This window comes from Stomoxys calcitrans, chromosome 5 (genome assembly GCF_963082655.1).
Source record: "Stomoxys calcitrans chromosome 5, idStoCalc2.1, whole genome shotgun sequence".
NCBI lineage: Eukaryota > Metazoa > Arthropoda > Insecta > Diptera > Muscidae > Stomoxys > Stomoxys calcitrans.
The window spans coordinates 39,443,726-39,471,439 of NC_081556.1; the positions used below are offsets into that span (position 1 = coordinate 39,443,726).

General features: G+C 38.2%; 1 protein-coding gene across 3 annotated transcripts in view; it reads right to left on the reverse strand.

Annotated features, from left to right (window-relative positions):
• The window catches only part of LOC106093636 (uncharacterized), a 113,048-nt gene that overhangs the window by 23,789 nt on the left and 61,545 nt on the right, over window positions 1-27,714 (reverse strand). The gene's annotated exons all lie outside the window — the stretch shown is intronic.

A 27,714-nucleotide genomic window follows, 5' to 3' on the forward strand; every position in this document is an offset into this window, starting at 1 on the left:
TCTGAACCCATTTGGATCATACTTGACGCAGTTATTGTTGACCATCAATAACCATAACACTACATGTAAATATTCGGCCAAATTGGATAATAGTTGCGCCCTCTAGCGGCTTAAGAAATCAAAACCAGAAATCGGTTTATATGGGAGCTATATAAGGTTATGAACCAAATTGGACCATACATAATGTAGTTGTTGATGGTCAAACTGAAACACTTCATACAAAATTTCAGCCAAATTGGATAATAATTGCGCCCTCAGAGGCTCAAGAAGTCAAGATCCGAGATCGGTTTTGTATGGGAGCTATATCAGGTGGTAATCCGATTTAGACCATACTTGGCATAGTTGTTAGTTGTTATATGTAAAAATGAAACACCTGGTGAAAAATGTCAGAATTGCGCCCTCTAGCGTCTCAAGTAGTCAAAATATGAAATCGGTTTATATGGGAGCTATATGAACCGATTTAAACCATACTTGGCGCAGTTGTTGAAAGTCAAAATCTCAGCCAACTCGCATTAGAATTGCGCCCTCTAGAAGCTCAAGAAGGCAAGATCCAATATAGGTTTATATAGGAGCTATATCAGGTTATAAGCCGATTTGAACCGTACTTCGTACAGTTGTTGGAAGTCAAAATAAAATACCTGGTGCAAAATTTCAGATTGGTTTATATGGGAGCCATATATTGTTATGAACAGATTTCGACCATACTTGGAACATTTGTTGAAATAAAACAAAACACCTGGTGCAAAATTTCAGCCAACTGGCATAATCATTGCGCTCTCTAGAGGCTCAAGATACCAAGATCTAATATAGGTTTATATGGTAAGTACATCAAAACATGGACCGATATAGCTAATTTACAATACCAACCAACTCACACCAATAGGAATTTTTCGTGAGAAATTTTAAGCGCTTAGCTTTATTCCTGCGAAAGTTAGCGTGCTTTCGATAGACGGACGGACAGGGCTAAATCGACTGAGAATGTCAAGACGATCAAGATTATATATACTTTGTTGGGTCTTAGATCAATATTTCGATGTGTTACAATGTGTTATACACTCTCCTATGATGGAGAGTTAAAAAAAACTACAAACGGATCAGCACAGAAAGGATATGCGGACAGATGGACATGGCTAAGCCAAATCAGCAGAAATTTCTGAGTCGAACTACACAAAGAGATGGTAGGTGTTGATTTGTCCTTCTCAGGTCTTTTCCAGGATTTGGCGCAGTGTGAATATCTGGTATAGGTTGGATTTACCAGCTCTAAAGCCGCATTGATAGGACCCAATTATCTCATTGACTTTAGGTTTTAACTTGACTTTAGGTTTATGCAATGGGGAGGAGACTTATTCCTCTGTATTTGGCACATTCCGTCTTGTCTCCTTTCTTGTGTACGGGACATAGTAAGCTGAGGTTCCAATTGAGCAGATAAGCTGATGCATACGCCTTATCAGCATATAGCCTCCGGCCTTAAATAGTTCAGCGGGTAAACCGTCGACTCCTGCTGCCTTGTTGTTTTTTAGTCGGGTCGCTGCTATTTGGACCTCATTCTGACTAGGAGGTAAACATTCTATACCATCATCAGGGATTGGTTCTGCGATATCCTCTTCGCCGCCAACGTCGGACACCAGCAGTTGGGTAAAATGGTCTTTCCATATCCTCAGCATGTTATCTGTGTCAGTTAGCAGGTTTCCTTCTTTGTCTCTGCAGGAGAATGTGCCTGCACCAAAGCCATCGGTTTGATGTTTTATTCTTTGATAGAATTTCCGGACTTCATTCTCCTGACTCCTGTAAATCTCAATTCGCTCACACTCACGTCTTTCCATTTCCATTTTTCTTTCTACGGAATAGACATTTCTCCTCTCTCCTTTTCTCCCGATAACTCTCCTTCCGTTGATACTGATTGCGTAGTATACCGCAGCTATTTGTCCAGCTTCCGTGCAGTGTCAGATCGTACTTTCCTCGCCATGTTCAAACGGGTGCGAACCTTTGCTGCAACAAGGTAATGATCTGAATCTATATTCGCTCCACTGATCGATCGCACTTCCTAAACTTTCCGACTGTTGGACCAAAAATGTCTTCCTTCCCTATTTTCCGTTTTTACTATTCCTTTGTTTCTCAAAGTAGTTCTGATAGTTTTCCGGGGCGGGTTACTGGCCCAACCGCATGGGTTTTGTGGGATTGCACATGTATCCCTCTTTGTGGCGAGCCGCTTGCTCCAAGATCCGACGCTCGCCTCCAGCCGCCCCTAACCTGGGAACAGACGCTGATGTTGGCCATTGGTTATTCCTTTTCCTTTGGCAAAAAAGTTTCTCCTTTATAGCGTGGGACAGTCTAATATCACATGCGTTTTTATGTGGCTTGTACAGAAAATCGCAGAAAAATATTATTTATAAAAGGGAATAAATTATATTCCTCATTTATGCTCCCTAATGATGTAAACTTTTAAAACGCCAATATGCGTGTCTTCTATTATAAACTTGGGTTTCATCAATTTCATGTATTTATAGCAAAAATAAAATTTCTTCCACAATGCCATTAGACTTTTTCATTTCATTTCCCTTTCTTTTATTCTATTGGGTTGCCCAAAAAGTAATTGCGGATTTTTTAAAAGAAAGTAAATGCGTTTTTAATAAAACTTAGAATGAACTTTAACCAAATATACTTTTTTTAAACTTTTTTTCTAAAGCAAGCTAAAAGTAACAGCTGATAACTGACAGAAGAAAGAATGCTATTACAGAGTCACAAGCTGTGAAAAAATTTGTCAACGCCGACTATATGAAAAATCCGCAATTACTTTTTGGGCAACCTAATATTCCCAAAATCTTCTCGGTACTATTGAGTTCTACGAAAATCCTTTAAATACTTAAGCTATGTAAATTATTTTTGCTATAATACACATAAACCTTAATAAAAAGCTTGCCATTTTATAAATCTCATCATTTCCCACTTATGGCAAGCCATGCTTAAATGTCATTTAATCTCAATTTCAATCAATTACAATAATTAATTGTTAATTCCGCAGAGATTTACAACCTTAAAATGGTGCTCTTTGAAGGAATAATTTTTCATTTCTCCTCTCCGCTCCCCACCCCATACCACCCTCCGAAGGAAGGTGATTATAAATTAATAAGAGAGCTGTCAACAAAAGTTGGTGTAAAAATAAAAAGCCTCAGCTAGAGATTGTCACAGATTGTCAATAAACACCCACTCTTTGGGTCGTACAAAAACAACAACAACAAGAACAACACAGTTCAGGGCAATGTCATTAATGTCATCACTGTCATGGGTGTCGTTATTCACAAATGACAATGATGACTGACACACGCATACACCCGCGCTCTCACACTGTCACACACCTAGGCAACATTTAAACCACACTTCTTGATTGATGTAGATTTACAGCAAATGCTCTTTTTTTTCTGTTCTATCATAAGGGAAACAATTTAATTTCATTAATAGACTCAGGTACTCTTGAAGAAATCCACACATAGATTATCTTCTTTTATAAGTAAGCAGCCCATATACACTCTAAGCAACCGAAGTCTTAGACACAATGCCCCCCACCATGCCTCCATACACATGATCACCTTTAAACAAAAGAAATTGAAAAGGAAAGCCCAAAACTTGAGGTGACAACGACGCCAACTCAAATGGGAAAGCAAAGCTAAGCAACCGAGAGTAATACACTTATGTTTGTATTTGTGGTAAATGTGTTTACAAATACACACACACACACACACATATATATGCACATACTCAGACGCATATACACTCATTGACGTGGTATATTTTGGCCTCCCCTCCATAATAGGTGAACTTTTTTCCAAAAATTTCTATTAAAGTTTGTTTAAAGAGGAAATTTTTAATGAATTTTTTGTAAAGATTAAAATTTTTTTAAATTCTTTCTAACAAAAAAATTTTAATGAAAATTTATTTAAAGACAAAAAAATGAAATTTTCCCTAAAAACGAAATTTCAATGCAATTTTTTATACCCTACACCACCATTGTGGTACAGGGTATTATAAGTTTGTGCATTTGTTTGCAACTCTAAGAAGGAGAAGAGCTAGACCCATTTTTAAGTATACCGATTGGCTTAGAATCACTTCGTGACTCGAAGCTATGTCCGTCGGTCTGTCATTCTGTCCATGTATTATTGTGATCAAGGTACAGGTCGCAGTTATTGTCCGATTGTCATGAAATTTTGAACATATCACTTCTTTGGCCCAAGGACGATCGCTATTGATTTTGAAAAAAATCGGATCAGATTTAGATATACTTCTCATATATATCTTTCATCCGATATGGCCTTTTAAGGCTGTGGAAGCCACAATTTTGGTCCGATCTTTACAAAATTAAGCACAAGGTGTTTTATTTGTCGTCCTAATGTGTTTGCAAGATTTCGTTAAAATCGGTCCAGATTTCGATATAGCTCCCATATATATTTTTCATCCGATCTGGAATTATAAGGCTGCAACAGCCACAATTTTGCTCCTATCTCTACAAAATTAAGCACAAGGTGTTTTATTTGACGTCCTCTAGTGTGTGCAAGATTTCATGAAAATCCGATAAAATTTAGATATAGCTCTCATATATATCTTTCATCCGATATGGCCTTTTGAGGCTATGGAAGCCACAATTTTAGTCCGATCTTAACAAAATTTAGTACGTGGTGTTTTATTTGACTTATACATATATACACAAAATTTCGTCGAAATCGGTCCAGATTTAGATATAGCTCCCATATGTATTTTCTATCCGATATGGAATTGTAAGACTGTAACAGCCACAATTTTGGTTCTATCTCTACAAAATAAGGCACAAGGTGTTTTATTTGATGTCCTAATGTGTGTGCAAGATTTCATCAAAATCGGTCCAGATTTCGATATAGCTCCCATATATATTTTTCATCCGATCTGGAAGTTTTAGGCTGTAGAAGCCACAATTTTGGTCCGATCTTAACAAAATTTAGTATTAGATGTTTTGTTTGACATCTACATATATGTGCAAAATATCGTCGAAATCGGTCTAGATTTAGATATAGCTCCCATATATATTTTCCATCCGATATGAAATTGTAGGACTGTAACAGCCACATTTTTGGTTCTATCTCTACAAAATTAAACACAAGGTGTTTTATTTGATGTCCCCATATGTGTGCAAGATTTCATGAAAATCCGATAAAATTTAGATATAGCTCTCATATATATCTTTCAACCGATATGGCCTTTTAAGGCTGTAGAAGCCACAATTTTGGTCCGATCTTAACAAAATTTAATACATGGTGTTTTATTTGACTTATACATATATATACAAAATTTCGACAAAATCGGTCCAGATTTCGATATAGCTTCCATATATATTTTTCATCCGATCTGGAATTATAAGGCTGTAGAAACCACAATTTTGGTCCAATCTTTACATAACTAAGCACAAGGTGTTTTATTTGGCGTCTTCATATGTGTGGAAAATTTCGTCAAAATCGGTCCAGATTTCGATATAGCTCCCATATATATTTTTCATCCGATCTGGAATTATAAGGCTGCAACAGCCACAATTTTGCTCCTATCTCTACAAAATTAAGCACAAGGTGTTTTATTTGACGTCCTCTAGTGTGTGCAAGATTTCATGAAAATGCGATAAAATTTAGATATAGCTCTCATATATATATCTTTCATCCGATATGGCCTTTTGAGGCTGTAGAAGCCACAATTTTAGTCCGATCTTTACAAAATTAAGCACAAGGTGTTTTATTTGACGCCCTCATATGTGTGGAAAATTTCTTCAAAATCTGCTCATATTTAGATATAGCTCCCATATATATCTTTCATCCGATATGGCCTTTTAAGGCTATGGAAGCCACAATTTTGGTCCAATCTTTACAAAATTTTGCCTGAGTTGTTTTATTTGACGTCCTTAAAACGTCTGCAAAAGTTTATTAAAATCGGTTCAGATTTAAATATAGCTCCCATATATACCTTTCATCCGATATGGATGAAAGCCACAGGCTGTAGAAGCCACAGTTTTTGTCCGATCAAAATTACAAAATTTAGCATGAGACATTTTATTTAACGTCCCAATACGTGTGCAAAATTTAATCAAAGTCGGTTCAGATTTGGATATAGCTCCAACATATATCTTTCATCCGATATGGCCTTTAAAGGCTGTAGTATCCTCATTTTAGGTCCTATCGTAAGAAAATCTTACAAGGTTCTATTCAATATTTCAATAGGTATGCAAAATTAAAGTCTGAATAGAATTCATAATTGGTTCCATATATTGAAAAAAGTACGTATTCTCGGTGGTGGTGGACGAGGCCAACTATATAATACCCTAGTATTATATAGTTGGCCTCGTCCGACTTTAGCCTTTCCTTACTGGTTTTTTTATTAGATTTTTTCATAAATTTTTTTCATGAAATTTTTTGTTAGGACCAAAATTTTTTTCAAAGAGAAAAAAAATGAAAATTTTTCTTAAAAACGACATTTCAATGCAATTTTTTATATAGACAAGCTGGATAGGGCCCGCTCCGCTGCGTCTTCTTTCACTCACTTCTTTTATCAGAGCCTTATACTGGCACGGTTAGAAAAAAAGTCCTGTTTGGATATCATATTGGTGCTCCACCACCAAATTTTTTTTTCGTATGAGTCTTATATAGCTATGGTCGCTAAATATGTCCGGTATGGGGGTGTATTTAGGGGTGTGGTGGACCCCCATGTATTAGATTCGTGCTGTAGTCTTAAAAACCTTTCATTTGAACCTAATATTGTCATTATTGGTTTATACTTTCATTTGGCAATTGTTGGAGGTGGTGGTGGGCGGCCCCCCTAGATATCCCACCTTAAATAAGCATACCAAATTTCTGATTCTGAGTTATTATAAAGAAATCAAATTTCGCTTAACTCGCCCCCCCCATCTCTGAGATCTGGCGCTTTTGAAAATAGGGTAACAGGAGGGTTGCCCTCTGACACGTTCTTTTATTTGAATATGTTCTCGGTCGTCCTACATTATAGTTTGGTGTTGTTTTTATTGGGTGGAGAGGGTCGGTTCCCCCGACGCTAAGACCCAAAAGACAGTTTATTTGAGTCCTTCAATACCGAGATCTACATGTCCGCCTATTCGGCAGAACGTGACCCAGATACTTGACTCCTTATATTAACATTAGATTCGAACTTCACTGTCATAGACCTTTGTTCGAACTACACGCCTTAATGAAGCGTATTAGGCGGGTGGACCGTTCCCGGAATAAATTTTTCATTAGCCACTATTAAATACCTTTCATTTGATATCCATATTGTCCCAATCGGAAACTATGTGCTGTTTGGTGGAGTGGGGAGGCCCCTCAGGCACCAAGCAATACATTTTTATGTCAGATTTGAGTACTACTTTTAAATACCTTTCATTTGATACCCATATTGTCCAAAGCGGTAAAAGTGTCTTGTTGGTGGTGTTTTTGGGGGTGAGGGACCCCCCCAAGTCTAATGGTGACATTTTTATTCCAAGTTCGTACTCTACTCTTAAATAGCTTTCATTTGATACCCATATTGTCCCAGTCGATAAACATGTCCGTTCGGGTGGGTTTTGAGATGGGGTGGTTCCCCATGTTATATGACCCTAAAATTTTATACCAATTTCGTGTTTTTGGGATACTGTAAGGTGGCATATAAAATCGCTTAAGCTGGTTCACCAAGATCTGGCGTTTTTTAAAAATTGGGGAAGGGGAAGGGTTCCATATAAACCTATCTCGGTTTTGACTTCTTGAGCCTCTAAAGGCATGAAGGATTTTGGTTTGACCATCAACAACCGTGCCAAGTATGGTCTGCATCGGTTCATAACCTGACATAACTCAAATAACTAGGCAATTCTTATCTATTGAGACTTGAGTTATTACTTACAACGTCCTTACCAACTATGATTCCAATCGGTCTATGAACAGATATAGCCCCCGTATAAACGGATCACGGGATTTGACTTCTTGAACGCTTAGAAGCCTGAATTTTCATTCGATTTAGGTGAAATTTCGAGCAAAGGTTTGGGTTATGACTTCCAATATCCACGCCAAGTATGACCCGAATCGGTCTATAAACAGATATAGCCCCTATATAAATCGGTCCCCAGATTTGACTTCTTAAACCCTTAGAAGCCTGAATTTTTATACGATTTAGCTGATATTTGGAATAAATATTTGGGGTATGACTTCCAATATCCACGCCAAGTATGATCCGAATCGGTCTATACACAGATATAGCCCCCATATATTCCGATCCCCGGATTAGACTTCAAGATTCGGCCCAGCCGAACTTAGCACGCTTTTACTTCTTTTCTTTCGTTTTGCTTCCAGGATAGTTTCAAATCGAGTACTAGGCCTAAGTATTTTGTCTCTTTCGATAAGTGCAAAGTGATTCCGTGCCAGTATCTTATATCTGCTTGTGAAGGGGCACGTCTACCTTTGATTGATGTATCTTATCTCTCACTTTAACAGCAAGTGGTCCCACCTACTTTAACAGCAAGTGGTCCCATACCGGTATCTTTTATTCCCGAGTGAAGACTACCAGCTCCGTCTTGCTTGGATTAGTCTTTGACCCATATATCTTCTAGCCCATCTCTGTCTATTCTGCCTAGGAGCCTTCCCCTCATCTCTTGATGGCGGTACGGGGGATTTCCATTCTCCAGCAATTCGCCAAGGCTTTAGTGATGTGGGTTATAGGTCCTCAGACAAGCCTTCAGCAACAACTGCTGAGTCGTCTGCTGAGTTTCCAACCGCAATGTTTCTATGCCACTTTACCCACACTTTGTTGGATCCATAGGAATTAACCCCATTAGGGGGATTTCCTTTCTCCAGCAATTCGCCAAGTCTTTAGCGATGTGGTCCATAGTTCCTTAGACAAGTCTTCAGCAATAATGGGTGAATCGTCTCCTGAGTTTCCAACCACAACGTTTTTATACCTCTTTAGCCTTACTTTGTTGGATCCATAGGAATCAAGCCCATTAGGAGGATTTCCCTTCTCCAGCAAATTGGTAGGCTTAAGTGATGTGGGTTATAGTTACTCAGACAAGCCTTAAGCAATAATGGGTGAATCGTCTCTTGAGTTTCCAACCACAACGTTTCTAAACCACTTTAGCCTCATTTTGGTGGATCCATAGAAATCAACCCCATTAGACTAGCTAAGGTCTTCAAAGCAACAGTAGTTAAGTACGAATGCTGCAAGTCTCCTTTTCTCATCAGCCTCATTCAATCTAGCGATCTTCCTTTCGTTGATGGTAAGACTTGGATTGTAGTCCCTTGGTCTTCTAGGTATGGATTAAGAATATGAAGAATTGCTTGGTATTCTAGGAGGGATATCTTCCTTCTAGACAGAATCAACGGCATATCCTGGCCGTTGATCCTGGCGAAAAGTAGGTTAGATTAGATTGCGACACAAATTGCGAATGTTCACATCTGTTAATTCAGACAGGTCTTCAAAATAATGAGAACTTAAAGTGCAACTTCTTCTGCTTGCCAATGCGGAACAAAATCAAAGTCGATGCTCTATAGTCCTCTCTAGGCTTCTGCAGAAGTTGTTACTTGCAACCTTCAGTGTATCAGCATATTTTCGTATCAAAGCTGTCATGTCAGTAACCCTGGTCAACGACAGCAAAGTGGTAGAACTCTTCAACTTTAGATAAGGCCACATAAGATGCCCCTCCAGACTGTAGTTACACTGGAGCTGGAAGCGAAAGATATGAATTAGTTTAAATCGACCACATTATCAGCCTGCATCGTCACAATTTGAAGATGCTTCTGGTAATTCCTTCGGGACATCAGAGTATACCGATGGCAGTCCATTCTCTATCACACTTTACCTATTTACCTCCTATTTACTCTTGTTAATAACGTTCATCACCAATCTGTCCTTAGCAACATTAGCAATGGGCCTTGGCACCACATTACCAAAGTGTTAATAAAGGGTGATTTTTTTGAGGTTAGGATTTTCATGCATTAGTATTTGACAGATCACGTGGGATTTCAGACATGGTGTCAAAGAGAAAGATGCTCAGTATGCTTTGACATTTCATCATGAATAGACTTACTAACGAGCAACGCTTGCAAATCATTGAATTTTATTACCAAAATCAGTGTTCGGTTCGAAATGTGTTCAAATTTTGACAAATTTTGTTCAGCGATGAGGCTCATTTCTGGTTGAATGGCTACTTTAATAAGCAAAATTGCCGCATTTGGAGTGAAGAGCAACCAGAAGCCGTTCAAGAACTGCCCATGCATCCCGAAAAATGCACTGTTTGGTGTGGTTTGTACGCTGGTGGAATCATTGGACCGTATTTTTTCAAAGATGCTGTTGGACGCAACGTTACGGTGAATGAACACATTTCGAACCGAACACTGATTTTGGTAATAAAATTCAATGATTTGCAAGCGTTGCTCGTTAGTAAGTCTATTCATGATGAAATGTCAAAGCATACTGAGCATCTTTCTCTTTGACACCATGTCTGAAATCCCACGTGATCTGTCAAATACTAATGCATGAAAATCCTAACCTCAAAAAAATCACCCTTTATTAGATACCCGAGTCAGATGTCTTCGTTAGAAGTTTCTTCTGCAGACCTTTCGCTTGTCGCGCAGCCACTCTCTTACTAGAGTTTGAAATCTCTGACAATAAGATCTGGCCTTATGCCACCATCGCAGCTGTTGAGTGTTTGGAGTTCCTTCAAAACTTACAGCCGGTCCCAAGGGCTCCATGACAGTTGGCTCCAACCAAATACTTTCCCATATTGAAATAGAAAGTAGGCCACTACTGTGAGTTACTTTTGCGCACCCAGCAAAACTTTAAGTTCGTTATTTTTGTAGTAGTGAAATAAGGCCCCACTGTAGAATGGATGTATGCCCCATATTATTTGTCTTCAAATTTAATTTGAAAATATTTGTCAAAATTTTGCCCATGAACATTCCACTAAGGAACAGGGGCAAACTACTCACCAATCAATGAGTGCCGTCCGATTCAAGTTTAAGCTCAATGCTAAGGGGCCTCCTTTTTATAACCGAGTCCGAACGGCGTGCCGCTGTGCGACATCTCTTTGGAGAGAAGTTTTACATGGCATAGTACCTCACAAATGTTGCCAGCATTAGGAGGGGAAAACCTCTGCTGAAAATTTTTCTCGCCAGGATTCGAACCCAGGCGTTAAGCGTCATAGGTGGACATGCTAACCTCTGCGCTACGGTGGCCTTCAATTTGAAAAGATTTATTTGAGGAAAACCTGTATTGGCCCAAATTGCTGGAAAAAAATTTGACCTAAAAGGGAAGAAAATTTGACCTAAAAGGTTTGTTGTTTTTCTCCATATGCATTTTGGTTTTGGGGTGTTAGTTTGTGAGGCCAAACTTCATGCCGCCCTAAGATCTTAAAGCAATATTTATATTTTTTTCTTCCTACGTCCTACAATCTATTCTAAATCCATATTTAACAAACATCTGTGTCCCGTGACTGTCTTTCATCGGGTCTTTCATTCACTCATTCAAACATGGTGGCGTATGCATAATTTTATTATAATTTCTCTTTGTGGGCCAAGTGTTGGCTGGTGTTGAGAGAGAGAAAGAGAGAGAGAGAGCGAGAACAAACTTTTAATGCCAGCTCTTTCTTTACACATTGTTATTAGGCTGCTCGTAAAGCCGCTGCTGCGGCTGTTGCCTCTATTGATGTTATCTTAACACTTGAGTCATAACACACACATACACTTACACACACAAGCATGTGTTTTAGTGTAAGGCAGTTGTAAAATGTGAATGACAACGAATAATTGAATGAATGAACGCCGACTAAAGTTAGCCTGGTATGCCACTGTTTTTTTGCGTTGTTTTTTTTTTTTTTTGTAAAGTTCTCCCTCTTTGTTGTGTTTACCAAAAATAAATCAAAGTTTCCGGTTTTTTCATTTGGAGTGTCTGTTTCTTCCTGGGTGCCTTGCCTTTTTTAGTTATTGCCGTTGTTGTTGTTATTTGTCATTGACATAAGTGGATGTGGCAACAACAGGGGATGTTGATGTTATTGTTACCGGTTTAGATTTTTTTTTTTTTGGTTTCTTTTTTCTCTCTCCTCTGACTTTGATGTGGTATACCAAGGTTTGTTGGCAAATTTTTGTTTTTTTTTGTTTTGGTTAAAGGTTTTCCTTTTGTTTTGAGTGTGGTGTGTTGGTAATTTCTAGAGTGGAGTCTAAATCCAATGACATTTCAAGTTTTTTTTTTGTTTTGTTTTGTTTTGGTTTGAAAGGTTATTGAGAAATTTTACATTGTTGTAGAGAAGCAAAGTTGATCAAGTTTCTGCCATGTAAGCCTAGGGTGTTAACAAACAATAGCCAATTACAAGACTTAAAATGGTAAGGGCAGAATGGGCTGGGTTGAGTATAAGAGGGGGAAATAGTTAAATATAAGTTTGACTTGGAGAAATCCAAGTGGGACATTGCCGTTAGTGGATAAATCAGGTGCTTTCTAAATTTTTTAAAATAAAAATGTTGAGTTCCTTAGGATTACTGGGTGTATAGGAATGACAGACTGCCGATATACCAAAAGAAAAAACTCCATTAAGGAGCTCAGGAGTCCAAAAAACCAAATTCATAGGACATAACTTTGTTTTTAGGATTTTTTTTGAATTTTTTTTTATTTTTAATTTTTAGGACGGTATTGGAAGAAAATCATTTTGCGGACTTTGTTTCGGTCGATACGAATTAAGGCAATAACACTACGCTGGAGCTGTTTTCGTTAAGGTCTAGATCCATCATAACAAAACACCAACTGCAGAAACTTGGTTAACAAACTTCCGTTTTTCCAGGACTAAGGGTAAAGTCTAAGTCAGCGTAACATCATCAGGGGATGTACGAAACGTGCAGTCCAGTGAGGACTAAGGTAAATGGGTTCCTATGAAGTGAAACAAGTATAGTACACGTAGGTGATAAACCTGAAGAACAGAGTCTGCATCCTATCGCAAATCAAGTGCGTCTCCAAATGCATAGTAGCCGGGGTATTACATCGTACCCTAACAATCCGTCTATTTGCAAATACGCTATGGCAGCGTAGTGCAAGCATCAAGTCGCAAGTGAATCACATCTCTGAATCTATAGCAGCTAGAGTTCTATCCGGTATACACGTCCCTGTTCGGAGTCCCCCAGACCGAGAAGTCACTGAACCATAGTCTACACCTACAACCCTTCCATTAGCATACAAGTTGCGTTCATGTAGTGGGCTTTTCACATTGCGGTTGCATAACATTTCCGAATCTGTAGTAGCCTGAGTATTGTCTGCAATGACAATGGATATTTGAGCGAACTCTGCATCTCGTTATAGGTCACCACTCAACCACTCAAATACGCTACAACAGCATTATTCTCTAAGCGTTTGGTGCTCTACGTCTATTTTTAGTAAAGCGTCAGATTTGAAACCCGACACAAGGCATAGAACGGATTCCCCAAATCCGATAGCTGCGGTGATGATATTAGGCCGAAGCAGGCAACATGCTGTTAAGACCTCGTGGACCAATTTTATTGTAGCCGTTGAGTGAAGCGGACGTGTTTTTATTTTGCTCCTTAAAAGAAAAAAAATATATATCCGTATCTCGACATAGGTACTACCTATTGGGTTGCCCAAAAAGTAATTGCGGATTTTTCATATAGTCGGCGTTGACAAATTTTTTCACAGCTTGTGACTTTGTAATTGCTTTCTTTCTGCTGTCAGTTATCAGCTGTTACTTTTAGCTTGCTTTAGAAAAAAGTGTAAAAAAAGTATATTTGATTAAAGTTCATTCTAAGTTTTATTAAAAGTGGATTTACTTTCTTTTAAAAAATCCGCAATTACTTTTTGGGCACAACCCAATATTACGAAAAAAAAATTTAAAGCCTCTTGGAGTAGGCTAGAAATGGACTCCAAAGACTCAACATCTGCGGTGGTGGCGTCAGTCCTTAGCGTGTTGTCTTCCCCTCCTTTAGGTGTGGGCGCCTTGGCACCTGTAGTCGAGAGTAATGCTTCAAGCGCATAACTAGTCGTCATACTAATTAATGAGGAAGAGATGGATAAACCGGAGGGATGCACAGTTCGTCCCCAGCCTTAAAGTACAGGTGGTGTTACCGACTTGGATTCAGACAGCGACTGTGTCAATGAAACAGTCATAGCAGCCGAATCGAAAGATGAGGGCAGCGAGATGACGGCAGAAGTGAGCGATGGCTTTGCTAAGCTCACAAGCATACCGAGAAAACGATCCGCTTCACGGCGAAGGAGACAGAGAAGTAGGTACTGGCAGCGCAATCGGGCGAAAATGCAGGATGCTGGGAGGGATAGAACTGACATTCCAAGCACTTCTACATAAGCTGGAAAGAGAATCAGATCTCCCAAAGAGCATAACACTGCTAAAAAGCTGCAGATGAAAAAAAGCTCCCCGCTTTCAAGTACTCTGGTAAAACTAAGCCTGCCCACCCGAAATGGAGACTCCAGACAGTATCTTGTGGAGGTAGACAAAGTCGGAACAGAAACGAAGGAAGTGCGCACGGCGTCCCTGAGTCTTTATGGAGGACTGTGACTTGCAAAAGGGGGCCACAGCCATCACGGAAGGGGTAGAAGGTCGCTGAGAATGGTAAGAAGACGCCCTCCTACGCCAGAGTACGCCAAGGAAGCACAACAGAGATGAGCTGACTTATGCAGTCATCAATATCGGTAGTGCCACCGGTAGGATTCCACCAGATCATCGGTCCCAGGTGGAGGATCTATAGTTAGCGAGTGGATTTTCGAACATGAATGGATTTCTCCCGAAGAGCATAACACTGCTAAAATGCTTAAGAAGAAAATGTACTCTGGTAAAACCAAGGCAGCCCACCCGCAATGGAGACTCGTATCCTGCGGAGGAAGACAAAGTTAGAACAGAAACGAAGGAAGCTCGCACGGCGCCCCTTAGTCTTTATGGAGGACTGTGAATTCCACAAGGAGGCCACAGCCATCACGGAAGGGGAAGATGGTCGCAAAGAATGGTAAAGAGCGGCCCACCTACGCCAGAGAGGCAAGGAGAGATGAGCTGACTTATGCATTCATCAATATCGGCAATGCATCCGATAGGATTCCACCATATCATCGGTCCCAAGTGGAGGATCTAGTTAGAGAGCGGATTTTCGAACATGTGTGGAATTCTGTAGAGTGTTCACCCAAATGATGAGCTGCGTGTATAGAGGGGACATCTTAATGATGCATTTTGCCTAAGCGGAATATATTGATACCTTCAAACAGCTCGTCAGAGGTATCCACGCTCCCAAGAGGTATGACGCCCCCAAGCTAAAAAAAGTTTCTCTCAAAAACTCAAGTCCAAACTGAAACTTTAGTAGACGATATGTGAGTGAGAGCAGAGACAACGGGGAATGTGCAATGTTCATGGGAAAAATTTTCATTTTAGCCACTGTGGCTATGAGACTCAAGGCGATGGAAGAGGTTTCCGATCGGACACCTGAGACGATACATGAGGTCGAAAGCGATGCACTGCTGCCGGCAGCACATTCTTGGATTGACAGAACCCTGGTATTGCCAGGGTCATGCTACACGGATGAGTCAAAGCTAGAGGACAGAGTGGGTTGGGAGGTTAACATTGAGATCTCAGGGACTGAGATCTGTTTTTGGCTACCTGACCATATAGCGGTACTGCAGGTGGAGATCCGCGCTAACACGGAATCCGTGAGGTGGTGGTGTTCACGCGAGGATGTCAAGTGTGAACATCTTTACGGACAGTAAAATTGCCATAAGGGCAATAACAACCAGGACCGTAAGGTCACGAACAGTCTTGCAGTGTAAGCAAGAGATTAGCGCCTTATCTGAGGATGGCACGATCCGCATTGTTGGGATACCGGGCCAGAGCGGAGATAGGGGGAATGAAAATGCAGACGATTTGGTGGTGAAAGCCAAAGGACTGTTGTCAATAGACTTGACCGAAACGACCGACCGAAGCCTTTTGGGTATGATTTAAGGGCGTGGGCTACGAACGCGTATTTCACACAATGAAACAGTGAGACGGTCGGTAGGACGACGAAAATCCTATGGGGATATACAGATCTTTGAGAAGTCGAGGCTTTTACCGAAGCAGGAAGTAAGTAGGAGGTCAGTATTCAATACGGGATACACTCTCGTAGGAAAAAGAGCTCTCGTATACAAAATCGGTGTGGGGAAGATGATGAGACGTTGGAGCATTTCCTTTGTAATTGCCCGGCTTTGTCGGCTTACACACATCGGCACTTAGGTGGGGACACAATACCAGTCATCAACCAATTTAGGGGCGTGGAATGATTTTCTTTACGAGGTTATTTTCTAATATTTAGAGGATTAGACCATATTTCTGGTTTGGGTGTATGTCCATAGTGGCATGGGGCGGTTTAATATCCACATCCTGTTTTCAACCTAGGCTAAAACATTTTGAGAAAATTTTCCCTTAGAAATAAAATTATGAGAATTGGAACTAAAATTTTGACAGAATTTCCCATAGAAATGAAATTTCAGAAACAAAATTTCGCATTGATGTGAAATTGTGACAAAATTTCCTTTTAAAAAGGAAATTTTGACAAAGTTTCTCTTTGATATGAAATTTTGATAACATTTTCCTTTGAGATGAAATTTTGTTAAAATTTCCCATTGAAATGAAATTTTGCAAAAATATCCCTCGGAAAGGAATTTTTAACAACATTTTCTTTTGAAATGAAATTTTGACAAAATTTCCCATAGAAGTGAAACTTGGACTAAATTTCCCATAGAAATGAAACTTGGACAAAATTTCCTATAGAAATGAAATTTACACAAAATTTTCTTTTGAATTGAAATTTTGACAAAATTTCCCTTTGAAATGAAATTTTGTCAAAATTTCCCTTAGAAATGAAATATTGACAAAATTTTTCTTTGAATTGAAATTTTGACAAAATTTTCCACAGAAATGAAATTTTGACAAAATGTCCTTTTGAAATGAAATTGTGTCAAAATTTCCCTTTGAAATGAATTTTTGTTAAAATTTCCCTTTGAAATGAAATTTTGTCAAAATTTCCCTTTGAAATGAATTTTTGTCAAAATTTCCCTTTGAAATGAAATTTTGACAAAATTTTTCATAGAAATGAAATTTTGCCAAAATTTTCCTTAGAAATGAAGTCTTGACAAAATTTTCCTTTGAATTGAAATTTTTACAAAATTTTCCTTTGAATGAAATTTTGTCAAAATTTCCCTTAGAAATGAGATTTTGACAAAATTTCCCTTTAAAAAGAACTTTGACAAAATTTTCCTTTGAAATGAAATATTGACAAAATTTTTCTTTGAATTGAAATTTTGACAAAATTTTCCACAGAAATGAAATTTTGACAAAATGTCCTTTTGAAATGAAATTGTGTCAAAATTTCCCTTTGCAATGAATTTTTGTAAAAATTTCCCTTTGAAATGAAATTTTGTCAAAATTTCCCTTTGAAATGAATTTTTGTCAAAATTTCCCTTTGAAATGAAATTTTGACAAAATTTTTCATAGAAATGAAATTTTGCCAAAATTTTCCTTAGAAATGAAGTCTTGACAAAATTTTCCTTTGAATTGAAATTTTTACAAAATTTTCCTTTGAATGAAATTTTGTCAAAATTTCCCTTAGAAATGAGATTTTGACAAAATTTCCCTTTAAAAAGAACTTTGACAAAATTTTCCTTTGAAATGAAATTTTGACAAAATTTCCCTTTGAAATGAAATTTTGTCAAAATTTCCCTTAGAAATGAAATATTGACAAAATTTTCCTTTGAACTAACATTTTTATAAAATTTCCCTTTGAAATGCAATTTTGACAAAATTTCCCTTAGAAATGAAATATTGACAAAATTTTCCTTAGAAATGAAATCTTGACAAAATTTTCCTTTGAAATGAAATTTACACAAAATTTTCTTTTGAAATGAAATATTTAAAAAATTTTCCTTTGTACTAAGATTTTTATAAAATTTCCCTTTGAATTGAAATTTTGTCAAAATTTCCCTTAGAAATGAAATTTTGTCAAAATTTTCCTTAGAAATGAAGTCTTGACAAAATTTTCCTTTGAATTGAAATTTTTACAAAATTTTCCATTTAATGAAATTTTGTCAAAATTTCCCTTAGAAATGAGATTTTGACAAAATTTCCCTTTAAAAAGAACTTTGACAAAATTTTCCTTTGAAATGAAATTTTGACAAAATTTCCCTTTGAAATGAAATTTTGACAAAATTTCCCTTTGAAATGAAATTTTGACAAAATTTCCCTTTGAACTAACATTTTTAAAAAATTTCCCTTTGAATTGAAATTTTGTCAAAATTTCCCTTAAAAATGAAATTTTGTCAAAATTTTTCTTAGAAATGAAGTCTTGACAAAATTTCCCTTTGAATTAAAATTTTTACAAAATTTTCCATTTGATGAAATTTTGTCAAAATTTCCCTTAGAAATGAGATTTTGACAAAATTTCCCTTTAAAAAGAAATTGTGTCAAAATTTCCCTTTGAAATGAAATTTAGTCAAGATTTCCCTTAGATATGAAATATTGACAAAATTTTCCTTTGAACTAACATTTTTATAAAATTTTTGAATTGCCCTTTTGAATTGAAATTTTGTCAAAATTTCCGTTAGAAATGAAATTTTGTCAAAATTTTCCTTAGAAATGAAGTCTTGACAAAATTTTCCTTTGAATTGAATTTTTTACAAAATTTTCCATTTAATGAAATTTTTCATATTTCCCTTTAAAATAAAACTTTGACAAAATTTCCCTTCGAAATGAAATTTTGACAAAATGTCCTTTGGAAATGAAATTTTGACAAAATTTCCCTTTGAAATGAAATTTTGTCAAAATTTCCCTTAGAAATGAGATTTTGACAAAATTTACCTTTAAAATAAAACTCTGACAAAATTTTCCTTTGAAATGAAATTGTGTCAAAATTTCCCTTTGAAATGAAATTTTGTCAAAATTTCCCTTAGAAATGAAATATTGACAAAATTTTTCTTTGAACTAACATTTTTATTAAATTTCCCTTTGAATTGAAATTTGTCAAAATTTCCCTTAGAAATGAAGTCTTGACAAAATTTTCCTTTGAATTGAAATTTTTACAAATTTTCCATTTAATGAAATTTTGTAAAAATTTCCCTTAGAAATGAGATTTTGACAAAAATTCCCTTTTAAAAGAAATTTTGACAAAATTTCCCTTCGAAATGAAATTTTGACAAAATTTCCCTTTGAAATGAAATTTTGACAAAATTTCCCTTTGAAGGGAAATTTTAGTAAAATTTCCCATAGGAATGAAACTTTGACAAAATTTCCTTTAGAAATTTTATATTTAAAAAGTTTCCCATAAAAGAAAATTTCCATAGGAAATTTTGTTTTAAAGCTGCTTTGAATTTGTTTTAAAAAAAATCTGCTTTAATTCAATGCAACTTTGTGTGCATTTAATAACACCTTCATTTGAAATGGTTGTCCCTAGCGGAAATATAACCGACATTTTTCAAGCCAAAGGTTTAGGTTAAATGTTGTTATCCTGCGGAAGAATATGTTATGCAAGCTCTACGTTCCATTCAGAGAAATTGCATAGTGCGCTGCAAGAAAAAAGAGAACATCCTGTTTTGCCAACAATGGCAGGTAGGTTGGAAGGTAGGTACTTCAAACATAAATCACAATGTCACTCAAACAGAACGGTGAGGCATTTCGTGCCAAGATGAATGCCACAAGCGGCAAAGTCATTGGAAATGCCTGAACAATTCAGAAGAGGAACCAAAAAACAAAAAAAGATGGTAAAATGTTAAACGTTTATGTTAAGGCAAAGTAAACAATATTATTACGTGTTTTTTTTGCCGCTGCTTCCATTTCTGCACATTGAGCGAGGTTTGAAGATGAAGGCAATGGAATGGCTGTTGTTTTTCTTTTTTCATATTTTTTTGTTTAAGCCTTAACAGCATGGAGAATGGCTGAAGGGAAATGTCAGTGTAAGGCAAAAAGCTTTAATTGTTTGGCATTGCCAAAAAAACAACGGAGAAAAACATGCCATAAATCGCTTCATTGTCAAATGGGGTGTGCAAAAGCAGAAGGCAAAATACAGTTCTTTTTTTTTTGGGAAATTAAAGTGGAAAATATTTTTTATTTACACATATGGGGGGATTGTATAAAAGTTTAATTTGATTTTTTTTAAATCCAATGTCATATTCAAGTGACTCATTTAAAAGATACCAAAATTGAAGCAAAAGCTTAATTTTTTATGTCAACTTTATTTATTTATTCACTCATGACACTTTGAAGCTGGCAAAATGACACCTGGCACAGATGGGGATCTTGAACATAGGCAGGTGATGTTATATGATGGATACCATAGAACCATAACTAGATGTTGCCCCTATAAAAGCCCCATATGTAAGTCCACTTATCGAAAGTTTTGTAACGACAGCTTTCTCCTCTTGTGCTGTGAGATAACTCGCGCGGGGTAGGGTTCGTCACAGAAATTTATATTTGCAGCGACCAGAGTAGAGAAAGACGGTTATGTGGTTTTTAGGGTCACAATCTGTTTATTGGAGGCCATCGTAGCGCAGAGGTTAGCATGTCCGCCTATGAAGCTGAACGCCTGGGTTCGAATCCTGCCGAGATCATCAGTAAACATTTTCAGCGTTGGTTTCCCCCTGCTAATGCTGGCAACATTTGTGAGGTACTATGCCTTGTAAAACTTCTCTCCAAAGAGGAGACGCCCTAAGGCACGGCGTTCGGACTCGGTTAGAAAAAGCTTAAGTTTGAATCGGACTACACTCATTGATATGTGAGAAGTTTGCCCCTGTTCCTTAGTGGAATGTTCATGGGGAAAATTTGCAAAATTTGCTATCTGTTTCATTGAGGTTAGAGATAGAATGAAGTAAGGAGTAATATTGCATACGGATGTTGCCAGTGGGTTCGGCGCGGGTGCTTAAGGCGCGAGAGTGCCGACGTTATCTGGTGCGGCACTTCGTTCTGCGAGGCGGTGATATGCCGCATTCTTGGCTTCAGTAGCATCTCGACACTCTTAGTCGTACCATGGGTTTCTTGGAGGAGGCTTCCGGTACCCAAGTATGGATTTTGCGGGCAATAGGGGGCAGTGTTTGCCACTGCCCCATTATATCATCAGAACAAGGAGTGCTTTCATTAAGCAGTTGCCATTTGTTGTGTTTGCAGCTTTTCAATGTCCAGCTTCCAATGTTCGATCGTACTTTCCTCGTCAGATCGTACTTTCCTCGCCATGTTCAAACGGGTGCGAACCTTTCCTGCAACAAGGTAATGATCCGAATCTATACTCGCTCCACGGATCGATCGTACATCTAACACGCTGGATGAATGCCTTCCACCTATCACAACGTGATCAATTTAGTTCCTCGTATTTTGATCGGGTGACAGCCATGTTCCATTGTGAATATTTTTATGTTGAAATCTGGTGCTGCTAACTACCATGTTTTTGCCGCGGCAAAATCTATTACCCCCAGGCCTTTACTGGACGTTATATGGTGGAGGCTTAACTTTTCGACTGTTGGATCAAAAATGTCTTCCCTCCCTATTTTCGCATTAAAATCTTCCAATATAGCGGGGCAGCGGTCGTATTATTCTCTCTAGGTTTGGTTAGGTTAGGCAAGAGTGGCAGTCCTTTACAGACTCACTTAGACAATTTTAAGCCCATTGTGATACCACAGTAGCGACAGACCAAGGCTTCTGGCGACCTCTCTCTAGGCGCTCGTACAAAATATCCTTGGTCTGTTCGTCCTTGTCTTCCGTCGGGACATGGACACAAATAAGGCTGATGTTGAAGAATTTGGCTTTTATGCGGCTTGTGGCTAGCCTCTCATCCACCGGAGTAAAACTGGAGACAAGGTGTTTCAGTATCCGACTAACCACAAATCCACAGCCAAATTCATGCCTCGTGTTATGGCAGCTATAGTAGAGTTCGTCACCGTTTGGTGTTGTAGTGACGCCATTCCCAGTCCATCGCACTTACTGTAAGGCGGTAATATCAGCCTTGTACTTCTCTAATACATCCGCCAGCGCGTATACTGCACCTTCTGTATAAAGGGTGCGGACATTCCAGGTGCAGATCCCCAAATCATGGTCCTTAATTCGTTTGTGTGGGTTGTAAAAGTTGGGGGGGGGGGGAGGGCCCTTCTTATCTATTCTTTTGTTTCTCATAGTAGTTCTCATAGTTTCCCGGGGGGCGGGTTAATGGACCATCGCTCCAACTGCATGGGTTTTGTGGGATTGCACATGTTTCCCTCGTTGTGGCGAGCTGCTTGCTCCAAGATTAGTTACTCGCCTTCAGCTGCCTCTAACCTGCGAACAGACGCTGATGTTGGCCTTGGCCTTACTCGCCTTGTCATGTCGATTATCATTGGCACATCATCATTGCACATGTATCCCTCATCCCAGATCCGATGCTCGCCTCCAGCCACTCCTAACCTGAGAACAGATGCTAATGTTAGCGATTGGTTATTTGAAGGCGCCAATAACTCGCCTTGTCATCTCGAGTATCATTGGCACTCAGTATTTAATTAAGAACCAGTGCCACCTGACTCCTCACTGAGACTCTCCAGTCGAAAATCGCTGATTGCCCGCGGACGCATTGGCAGCTACTCCGCATAAAAATGGAGCTTTACACCATCCGCAACCTGTGGACGCGCCCGTTAGCTTTCAGCTAAGCTTCCCGTGGTAACGATGGACACCACACAAGTTGGAGTTCAAAGTTCGCGACTGCAAGGTGCTCATAGTTATCCCGTGACGACCGGGTTCATTCCAAAGAATATTTGGTCAAAAGTCGTCCATATTTTGTATCGCTTTTAAGTCGAATCACCCTGAAATTGTGTGGTAAATTTCTATTTTATCTTACTTTCATGACTTATTTTTTGGATACAGACTAACCAAAAAAGGCAAACGACCACTTGTTTGAAGGGCGCTCTTTTCATCTGTCAATAGTTTGCAAATTTACTCCTAATGGGAAACCTTTACAATTTTATATTTAAAAAAATAACTTTTAAAATTCATCCGGCTATCTGGGTTAGTAATCTTTTTTGCCGACCCCTCCTAATGTCCACGCATGTTCGTTTATATATGGAAATTTGTTTTTAGCACATTTTTCGCTTTTATGGGGTGTTAATTTGGCAAACGTTTTTCTGCAGTTGTTGTTGTTGTTGTTCTCGCCATGTTTGAAGCCTGATGTGAAAAATAATCACGTTATCTCAGTGCTTTGTTTTGATTGAATAATAACAAGCTTTTGTTCTCGTTTTAACATTTTCTCAATGAAATCATGAACATTTTGAATATTTCCCCGAAATAGATTGTCATCGGTTTTGTTTTTTGTATTAAACGCTCAACTGCCTCCATACACACACCGCCCCTCACAGATTTTTTTTTTTTTTTTGTTATTAACGGATATTGTTTTGTATGAATTGGAGTTTAAAATACTGTGGGTGGGGTGGGTGAGATTGAGGGGGAGGGTGGCAAGGGAAATGTTTTAATTTTACTGGCTTTGATTGATTGATTGCCATATGGTTGGCGCGCAGAGGAGGGATTAAAATAATATCAAATATAAACAATAAAATAAATAATGCACACACACACACACAAACTGTGAATGATTTGTAAAATGCTGCTGGCCCTTGTGGCGTATAAGCGATTTCCATGAATTATACGCCCCGATGTACACGAGTAATTGAAATTGAAAGGAGGAACTTTGTTTTTTTTTTCTTAGAAGAATCAATAATGGCAACAATAACAAGAAATCGGCTTTTAATTATGCTAACTAAGAATCGTTGTAAGACCATTGCTGGAATATGAGGCATAAATTGTGTTCGCCTTAAGGGTAAATAAAATGAAAACAAGAGAAATAAAAGAAGGGTTGGCTCAATTTTGAATTGGGCAATAAAGGCGGTCGTAAGCTTTATTCAAATTTTCAAGTAAAGTTCAAAATGGGGGCAAACGATACCAGGAATAAGGATGGATTATAATATGCGAGCGATTGGTAGCGAGTTTAAGTGTCAAGCGTAAGAAAAAGGATTAGTTAAACGTTAGGATCTGAAATTTCAATTAAAGGAGGCAGGGAGGGAGCACTCTAAGGGAGTAGACAGATTCAAGATAGGATGAATAGACAAGGAACAAACAAATATAAGAAATTAAAACGGAATGTTTTAATTGAACTTAAGCATATTAGAAGACTTGCACCAGGGAGTTCAATAAAGTCCAAGAACTGGTTTGTATCGGAACGATGGGAGCGTTGACACACACAGCGCAAAATGGCATGGAAGCGATGCTGAGTCTATTGCTATATATCACCAAGACCGAAACCTAAAGTACCAGATCTAAAAAAAGACCCAAGGAGGAACTAGAAAAACTCAAACGAAAAGATTTTGTCAATGTGATGACTTTTCTGGTATATAGGGTTGCCCAAAAAGTAATTGCGGATTTTTTAAAAGAAAGTAAATGCATTTTTTATAAAGCTTAGAATGAATTTTAATCAAATATACTTTTTTTCACTTTTTTTCTAAAACAAGCTGAAAGTAACAGCTGATAACTGACAGAAGAAAGAATGCAATTACAGAGTTACAAGCTGTGAAAAAATTTGTCAACGCCGACTATATGAAAAATCCGCAATTACTTCTTGGGCAACCCAATACATTTTGATGGGTTTTCTAGTATAAAGGAGACTTTTTGATTATGCAAGCTAATGGCACAGGACGATTTCAACGGACAAACTACAGATATTCAATGTAGAGCCGACTAGTCGCCTCGGGACACCTTATCGCTTTTGTTAGATATATCGACCACAGGCTGGTGAGTCACGGTTGTGTCCATTGTTCAACACACATATTTCAACCTTACAAGCTATAGCTAGCTTGGTAGTATTTTTATACCCACCACCAAAGGATGGGGGTATATTCATTTTGTCATTCCGTTTGCAACGCATCGAAATAACCATTTCCGACCCTATAAAGTATATATTGGGTTGCCCAAAAAGTAATTGCGGATTTTTCATATAGTCGGCGTTGAAAAATTTTTTCAACGGCTTGTGACTCTGTAATTGCATTCTTTCTTCTGTCAGTTATCAGCTGTTACTTTTAGCTTGCTTTAGAAAAAAAGTGTAAAAAAAGTATATTTGATTAAAGTTCATTCTAAGTTTTATTAAAAATGCATTTACTTTCTTTTAAAAAATCCGCAATTTCTTTTTGGGCAACCCAATATATTCTTGATCAGCGTAAAAAACTAAGACGTTCTATCCATGTCCGTCCGTCCGTCTGTCTGTTGAAATCACGCTACAGTCTTTAAAAATAGAGCTATTAAGCTGAAACTTTGCACAGATTCCTTTTTTGTCCATAAGCAGGTTAAGTTCGAAGATGGGCTATATCGGACTATATCATGATGTAGCCCCCATATAGATCGATCCGCCGATTTAGGGTCTTAAGCCAATAAAAGACACATTTATTATCTGTTTTTGCTGAAATTTGGGCCAGTGAGTTAAGTTAGGCCCATCGACATCTTTCTGCAATTTGGCCCAGATCGGACCAGTTTTGGATATAGCTGCCATATAGACCGATATCCCGATTTAAAGTTTAGGGGCCATAAAAGGCGCATTTATTGTCCGATGTCGCCCAAATTTGGGACAGTGAGTTAAGTTAGGCCCCTCGACATCTTTCTGCAATTTGGCTCAGATCGGACCAGATTTGGATATAGCTGCCATATGGATACGCCGATTTAGGGTCTTAGGCCCATTAAAGCCACATTTATTATCCGATTTTGCCGAAATTTGGGACAGTGTGATTTCTCGATTTAAGGTTTTGGGCCCATAAAAGGCGCATTTATTGTCCGTTGTCGCCGAAAATTGGGACGGTGAGTTAAGTTAAGCTCCTTGACATTGTAAGCGAAATTTAGTTTAAGTACCATTTCTTTTGGAGAAGGGTAGTTTTAGTACACTTTTCCTTGAAGAAGGATAGTTTAAGTACCCTTACCCTTAGAGAAAGATAATTTAAATACCCTTTCCTTTGGAGAATGGTAGTTGAAATACCCTTTCCTTTGGACAATGGTAGTTTGAGTATCCTTTCCCATAGATAAGGTTAGTTTTAGTACCCATTCCCTTGGAGAATTGTAATTTTAGTATATTTTTCCATGGTAAAGGGTAGTTTTAGTACACTTTCCCTCTGCTTAGGGTAGTTTTAGTACCATTTCTCTTGAAAAAGGATAGGTTTAGTACCCTTTTCCTTGGGAAGGGATAGATTTTATATCCTTTTTTCTAGGGGAAGGGTAGTTTAGTACATTTTCCATAGGGGAAGGATAGTTTTTATAACCTTTTTTCAAGGGGAAGGGTAGTTTTAGTACGCTTTCTCTTGGAGAAGGGTAGTTTTGGTACCATTTCCCTTGGAGAAGGATAATTTTAGTAGACTTTTCCCTTGAAAAGGGGTTGTTTTAGTACCCATTTCCCTTGGAGAAGAGTATTTTTAGTACTCATTTTCTTGGAGAAAGATAGTTTTAGTACCCTTTCCTTTGGGGAAGGATGGTTTTAGTACCACTTCTTTTGGGGAAGGGTAGTTTTAGTACCCTTTCCCTTGGAGAAGGGTAGTTTAAGTACCCTTTCCCTTGGAAAAGGGTAGTTTAAGCACCCTATTCTTTGGGGAAGGGTTGTTTTAGTACCCTTTCCTTTGGGGAAGTGTAGTTTTAGTTCTACTTCTTTTGGGGAAGGGTAATTTTAATACCTTTTCCCTAGGGAAAGGATAATTTCAATACCCTTTGCCTAGGGAAGGGGTAGTTTCTGTACCCTTTCCCTAGGGGAAGGAAAGTTTTTATACCCCTTCTCAAGGGGAAGGGTAGTTTTAACACCCTTTTCTCAAGGGGAAGATAGTTTTAACACCCTTTTCCTTGGGTAAGGGTAGTTTTAGTACACTTTTCCCTTGGAAAAGGGTAGTTTTAGTTCCCATTTCCCTTGAAGAAGAGTAATTTTAGTACTCATTTTCTTAGAGAAGGGTAGTTTTAGTACCCTTTCCCTTGCGGAATGGTAATTTTAGTGCCCTTTCCCATGGGTAAGGGTAGTTTTAGAACCCTTTCCCTTGCGGAATGGTAATTTCAGTACCCTTTCCAATGGGTAAGGGTAGTTTTAGAACCCTTTCCCATGGGTAAGGGTAGTTTTGGAACCCTTTCTCTTGGAGAAGGGTAGTTTTAGTACAATTTCTCTTAGAGAAGGGTAGTTTTAGTAGGCTTTCCCTAGGGGAAGTGTTGTTTTAGCACCCTTTCCCTTGTGAGGGGTGGGGGTTACTAAAACTACCCTGTCCCAAGGAAAAGGGTGCTAAAAACCCTTCCCCAAGGGGAAGGATACTAAAATACCATTCCCTATGGAATGCTGTTTCCGTGGGGTGGGGTAGTCTTGGTACCCTTTCCCATGGGGAATGGTAAGTTAGGTATACTTTTCCTTGGGTAAGGGTAGTTTTAGAATACTGTTTATTGAATAAGGGTGATTTAGTACCCACTGCGTTGGAGAAGGTTAGTTTTAGTACCTTCTACCTTTGCAAATAGTAGTTTTAGTATCCTATCTCTTGGGGAAGGCTAGTTTTAGTATGCTTTCACTTGTGGAATGTTAGTTTTAGTACCCTTTTCCTTGGGAAAGGGTGATCTTAGTACTCTTTCTCTTGGAGAAGGATGGTTTTAGTACTCTTTCCTTAGACGAAGCATAGTTTTATATTTCCACCCTAGGGGAAGGATAGTTTTAA